Here is a 7511-nt window from a genome sequence, read left to right on the forward strand (position 1 = left end):
CAAGGCCATTGGAAGGTTGATGAGTACCCAAACCCATGTATGCAGATTTGGCACCTCAATCCATACTTCGAGATTTCTAGTTACAATAGCAACATTTAAGTCTGTTTATGGCCTTAACAATGCACCACTTTCCACGTTGACTCCTACGCTTGAGCTTGAGGGATATCGACAATTGCTTGGCTACATGAAGACCTTGATGACAAGTTTCATTGATATTAAGTGTTTGCTGATAGATGTTAATTGGATTTGGGAGATTGTAGTTTTAGTTAGACGAGTCCAGGCCTTCAAAGCCTCCACCACAATAATAATAGCAGTAGCGACTCCCACCCCTATAGTGAGATTTGTTGACGAAATATTTGGATTATTGACAAATGTTTACATTAGAATATTTTTTATTAATAATGATTTCTATTAAATTTTCATATTTTCTATATGCATATTTGTTTGCTATATGTTTACTTTACCAATAATAGCATCATATCATAATTTTATTACAAACAAGAAAAATTTAATTTCCAAAACAAAAAAAAAAACTTGCATTGTCATATTACCAACAAAATTGCTGATGGAGTTCATCTATTAGCAATGGATTTCATCAGTTATTAACAAAATTGCCAATGGAGTTCATACGCAATACCGATGGATTACCAACGGAATTGGACATTGCCAATGGATACAACTGGAAAGCTTCACAGTTGGTTCCATCGATAATCCGTCTGTAATTTCGTTGGTGATTAACGACAAAATTGTTGACAAATATTATTTTGTTGATAATTAATGATGGAATTTACCAACAGATTTCAACAAAAACCGATGAACATTTTAGCGATGAAACCAACTCTTTTTTGACGGAATGGTCGATAAAAATTTTGACTAGTTATTTATCGATGAAAAATTCCATTACCAATGGATTTTGCATTATCAGTGACGTCTTTTCTGACCGAGTGCTAATGAAACTTTTTGTCGACAAATCCATTACTGATGCATGATACCGATGGAATATTATATATTACTGATAGAACATTTCATTGGTAATACCCTTTGTTTTTGTAGTGATCTTTACCACAATGCAGAGAAATTTATTTGGACGAACCTTGAGACATAAGCTTGTCGATCCGCTTACTTTAATTGAGTTCCATTTTTGAGCCACAACATCAGAAAAATCATAAGAAGACAACTAACAATCAATAAAACAAAAGGGTCGAGGACCCCAATCCATGGAAAGATTGAACGGATAGAAAGAAGGTCTTCACAAAGTGGAAGTTTATCAACAGCCTCAGATAAGAATAAATTTATCTTTAAAAAGGACATCTTTAAAGATGAAAGAGTTTGTCCCAAACAAAGAAGATGCCACTAGATCTTCCATTAGTTGGTTTGAAAAACCATTCTAGGTTATCAAATTGCTAAATTCCTTTAATGATTCTATCATCAATGGTTTTCGGTTTTGTTTCTTGTATGAGAAACATATCAACCTCATAATGAAGGACTACCCTACGGACCATGTTGATCTTCAGAGAGCTACTCGAGGCCCTAATTTTCCAACAGAGAAAACATAGATTTCACATAAAAGAAACCAAATACAAAATGTTAGTAAAGGAGTGAGCAAACCAAAGATTCAGTCCAAGAAACCAAAATAACAACCACATCAGTTGAACATGGAGAAAAAATCAAAAACCAAAAAATAGTGTGAACTTATATAAACCTTACCAGATCAGATAATTCTTAAGAAAAAAAATATACAGTTGATAACAAAGACAATTTGGTAGCGAACCATTTTTGCACAATTACTTTATCACTTAGCCCAAGATTATCAATCACAGCATGTTCAGGGTAATGGGGCTAAAGAGCAAACCCTAATTGTTTGTTGAGATTCCAAGTAGAGACTACTTCACTGGTGTTAACTGATGCATTGGATTGAGTGGCTTTCCGATTTAGAATTTGAATGCCATTTTTCCTTAACCTCTTTAGGCCTTTTCATCTCTTCTTAATTTTGTTATCAAACTCATGAAAGGAATCATTAGGGGATAGAGATATACTTTTCGAAAAAGAGTAAATACCTTCATCAGAGTTAGAATTGACAGTGGATTATTGAAGTGAAATGTCCTGATTTGAAGGATGAATAGATGCGAGTGAGCTAAAGGTAGATTTGGAGAATGTATGAATTTGAAAAAGGGAAAAATTAATGTCAGGGTGGGCTATTTGGCTTGAGTCCAAATCCACAATAATGTTTAGGTTGTATGGTTCAAAAATAAACTAGGTTGGGAGAGTGCAAATGGGTAACATCACTACCAAAAAACATGCGTTTTTCGACGAAATTTTCTGTTGAAAATACTTAGAATTCCATTGGAAATACCTTTTTTTCACGAATTTTCAACGAAAAAATCCATCGGTAAAAGCCTCGTTGGTAATACTTTCCGTTGAAAATCCGTTGAAAATTTCCAACAAAAAATTTCATCAAAAAATTTCATTGGAAAAGTTGCATAATCTGTTAGCTACCCTATAGTAATTCCTTTGGAAAAGAATTTTGAATGGAATTCTATTGAAAATTTTCAACGAAATTTCCGTTGAAAAAGAATTTGCAATGGAATTCCGTTGGAAAATTTTCATTGGAATAGCATTTCCCACGCAAAATTTCGTTGGAAATTTTCGATAAAAATTCTGTCGGAAATGCTTTTCCAATGAAATATTACATTGGAAATTACCAATGGAATTTTCCATTGGAAAAGCATTTCTGACAGAAAATTTCCTCAAAAAAGCATTCCCAATAGAAAAATTCTGTTGGAATTTTCCAGCATACTTTTTTGTTCAAAATGCATTTCTACCTGAATTTCATTGAAAATTTTTAATTAAAATTTCAATAATAAATTATCAATTGACATACACAATTAAGTTTCAATATATATAATAGAAACACACATTAAAAACTAAAATTCAAACTTAAGTTCATACAATTAAACATGCTCATAAACACACAATATCTAAAAATGTCAAACACATATTAATATAAAGCTAAATATGTTATTAAACACCTATACTAAAAAGTATCCAAGTCTAGCAGTGAAAAAGATACATCATATCATGAAAATTGCTATGTTCTTACTTGTCGAGATTTGATCATGAAGTACCCGCATTTCCTTGTTTTAAAAGCGCATTAGCCATGATCATGGTTTCTATACATGCTATAAATTCAGTCATGCTTTCTACCATTGCATTCTTAATTTCTTCACGTATTTCTTCACGTATCTTGCTTAAATTTTTTCATAGATTTTTTACTTTTTCTTCTAATGCAATTACAGGACTGGACATGTTTAAGCTGATAGGGCCACATGCAGACTCAGATGTTGCTACATTGCAGTGGGTTTCACTCAATGGAGCTGTAATTGGCACTCGAGTACCAAACCCATACACGTGAGTGTGTGTAACCTCCATCCCTCCAATTGCTTCAGTTCAAGCATACGGATCGAATTCTAGCTGAGAAGATGAATCTTCACCATACTTCTGCGATAATACAAAATTATACATTTCCTACATAAAAAATTGAATAAAATTAGTATTCAATTATATCGTCAACTTTGAAGTAAAAATTAATCAATTTTGTACATATACTTGTAGATTTGGACTTGTTATCTATAAAATCACTATGACCCCCTAAACGCTTATGAGTGCGGTTGAACACTTCCAAAAAGCTAATATCTCATTTCATCTCAATCGCCTACACTTATTTACAACTATATATGCTCAATCATAATCGATATATATAAATAACATGTAAGGAAAAACTAAAGTCAAACTAGTAAACATATAATTTAAATTTAGTTTAAAGGAAAACCATACATATAAATTCGAAGTAAGATTAATTCATACCATCCTTTTTGCATGAACCACAGATGGAACTGAACCACCAGTGTACTTTGGCATGTTTCCTTCTTTTGGCGTTAAACGATTTTTCCTTGCTTTTCTCGATTTGTTTTCCCATTCTTCTGTACCCCATGCCGTATCGATAAGGGCATCCCAATTTTCATTTGTGATTCATTCCCTTGACATGCCTTTGCAATCCCTAATGTTGTCTGTTTTAGCTTCTGTCATTGCTTTATTCCTTTTTTCTAAAAACATATCTCTTAACCGATCGAAATAAAGTTTATCTCATATTCGTCGAACCAACAGATCTTGATTTACAGGCCAAACACATTTTTCCTACATCAAAATAATAGAGTAACTAAAAAATTTGATACAAATTAATTGAAAAAGAAGTTATAATTTAATTGAATAACAAACATAGTACTTGAAATTTGTGAAACATTAACTCCTTTATGTCATTAGGGACTTTCCTCCATGTCGACCATGGACCATGAAAGTGATTTTTTATGATCCTTGTTATTGTAGTTGTGACCCCTCGCTCAAAAAAAGTACTTGTACAAGATAAAAAAAAGTATTACATATTAAAATATATAACAAATAAAACTATTTCATTATAATAGAAGGTAACTTACCTTTCCCTAATAGAAGTTATACGCAATCTGTCCGATGGATCTACAGGAGTTTGTAATCCTACATCAAACCCCCTGCCCCTTGACCTTGAAGATGTATCATCTACACTTGCACCTAAATCAATAGATGGAGATCTACGAGAATCGTTAGTAGACGACTCATTTTCTACTTGCTCTGCAGATGCACCCAACAAAAAAGGTGGCTCAGAAGGCCCATCATTATTGACCTGCTGCGTCTATGGTTGAATGGATAGATCAGCAAACGCACTAGCATTTATGGGCAGTGACATAATTCCAGAGGCATTTGTTGATCTAGGTCTCGATTTTGAGTGCTTCCCTTTAACCATCATTCCTGCAATAGTTTTTTTATTAAAATGCATACACAAATTTAAAAAAAAATTGAAAGAAAGTATAAAAATCATCAATTTACAACAATCAAAAGTAATTCATAATCATTTGTATAATCAAAGATGCCATTGTAAAGTATTCATTTCAACCTTTATAAATATAAATTATAATAATTTTACCATATGTCAAGATCTTTCAATATTATAAACTTAAAGTTAAACAACTAGGTAACAAAAATATAAAACCAATATCATATGTGTATACCATCATCAATCACTTTCAGAATAAGCAAACTCACCCTCTTCATTATTATCACTATCATCACTTAAAGCTTCTTTGTCTTCGTCTTCAATTTCATCTTCATCTTCATCATTTTCATCTCCCTCCATCTCATTTTTTTCATCTCATCTTTTTCATTTTCATCTCTTTGCATGTCATCTTCTTCATCCTCAATCAAGAGATTAACCTCTTCATAACCACCACTTGATAAAGCTGTAAAATTATTAAGTGCTTCCGATGGAGTATCATTAATTGAAATAGACACATATTCTTGGTATACTTCTTTATTCAAATCAATTTCATTTGCTCTATCTCCACTATTAAGATTGTGAAATCTACTCTTAGCTTTTGTTTTAGGTACTACCCACTAATCATGTCGATCTCTTTTGGTTGATGAATAACTACTATAATAAACTTGGTGAGCTTGTGCAGCTAAAACAAATGGTTTATTAGTGGCAAGTATTGAGTTGTGTTTAATTTCAACAAGACCATGCAAAGGATCTACCTTAATACCTTTTTTAGTGTCAAACCAATGACACTTAAATAGCATAACTCTATTTCCAATACCAAAATACTCCAACTCGATTATATCCACTAAAATACCATAAAAGTCACACTCATAATCATTGTAAAAACTCCCTTTTATGTAGACCCCACTATTCATAATCTTACGATTTTGTCCGTAATCTAGGGTGTGAAACTTGAACCCATTTACAAAGTATCCTTTGTAACACCTTATCATACATCTTGGACTATGACAGATTTCAAGTATACATGGGTCAATTTCATCCTTACGTTTAGCAACCTACGAACATGAAATACAAAACAAAAAATTATTAATTAAATAATTAATGCCTCAATGTTATTGAAAATTCACTGCCAATTTACATAAACTTATATAATTTTTAAACCATTTCACAAATCTTGCATCATGTACTTTCTCCAATTCATCTTCCGATATATGCACAACATCTCTCGTCACCATTTTATCAAATATCCTATCATCATATCCACAATTTACAGATTAAATTCATTATTATGATTAATCATTTGAGAGTATGGTAGAATGGTACTTACGTAATATATGGGAGCATTTCTTCACAATTCATTAAAACATATAGCTCAGCAGCATAGAACTCATCCTCATCTAACAATCGAGATTCATCTAATGGACCAAAAGCTCACCAAGGATGAGTAAAAATTGAAAGATGACCAAGAGAGTCCACCTCTCCCCCATCATCATTACGTGGCACTCGATTTAATCTTGTTCGCACAGTAGGTTCAAAATACCATGAGCAAAACACGGAGATTTCCTCAATCATATAGCCTCACATATAGATCCTTCAACAGAAGCTTGATTTTTTACTTTCTTTTTCAAATGTTACAAAAACCTAAAAATCACAATATTTATCAAACTTAATAAGTACCTTAAACTCTTGTAATAAACTTTTTGAAAACAAATAACAATTATAGTACCTCTCAAATGGATACATCCATCGATACTGTATGGGTCCACCAACCTTTGCCTTATAAGGTAAATGAATTAGCAAATGCTCAATAGAGTCAAAGAAACTTGGAGGAAAGATCTTTTCTAGTTTGCATATAGTTTCACATATTTTTCCTTCCAAAGCTTTCATATGATCTACAGGTATTTCAGTTGCGCATAGATCTCTAAAAAAGTGAGATATCTCAGTAATTGCATCCCAAATTGAGTGAAGCACCATGTCACAAAAGATAATGGGGAGCAATCGTTGCAAAAAAAATGACAATCATGACTTTTCATCCCATAAAATTTGCAATCAATCTCATTAACACACTGAGATATGTTGGACGCAAAGCCATCAGATAATCTCAATTGTTTCACCCAAGCACAAACTTTTTTTATTTCCTCTTTATTTAAGGTATACAAAGCCTTAGGCTTGAAAAAGTTTTCCACTATTTTCCACCAATTCCAATTCTGGCCGTTTGCAATACACTTTCAAATCTTGTCGTGCTTTTAAATTGTCTTTCGTCTTTCCCTTAACATCCATCATTGTGTTGAATATATTCTCAAATACATTACATTCAATATGCATCACATCTAGATTGTGATGAATAAAAAGCGTATGCCAATAAGATAGATCCCAAAATATATTCTTTTTCACCCAATTATGACTTACACCATAACTCGAAATCTTCTGCTCCCCACATTTTGTTCCAAATGGGATATAAGGAAGCGAATTCAAACGTGACAATATTTCTTCAGTTGATAATCGAGTGAATAGTAAGTCTTGCTCAACTCTTTTTTTAATTAATTTATCTTTTTTTCCTCCTAAAAAGATGATTATCTCTTAAGAATTACCGATGACAATAAAAAAAACAAGGTTTCCTACCATGATCCAATATGAAAGACTTAAA

At 32.3% G+C, this 7511-nt stretch overlaps 1 pseudogene across 1 annotated transcript; it reads right to left on the minus strand.

The window, feature by feature from the left end:
* Positions 1-3057: 3057 nt before the first annotated feature.
* On the minus strand, positions 3058-7147 carry LOC110420555 (uncharacterized; annotated as a pseudogene). Its single transcript, XR_016351465.1, has 5 exons — positions 6591-7147; positions 6192-6505; positions 4491-4839; positions 3865-4194; positions 3058-3525 (listed from the first exon to the last, which is right to left on the minus strand). The product of XR_016351465.1 is annotated as an uncharacterized LOC110420555 (transcript).
* Between the last annotated feature and the right edge of the window lie 364 nt (positions 7148-7511).

Source organism: Theobroma umbraticum, unplaced genomic scaffold, assembly GCF_002168275.2.
Source record: "Theobroma umbraticum cultivar Fairchild unplaced genomic scaffold, ASM216827v3 scaffold_86.0, whole genome shotgun sequence".
Lineage (NCBI taxonomy): Eukaryota > Viridiplantae > Streptophyta > Magnoliopsida > Malvales > Malvaceae > Theobroma > Theobroma umbraticum.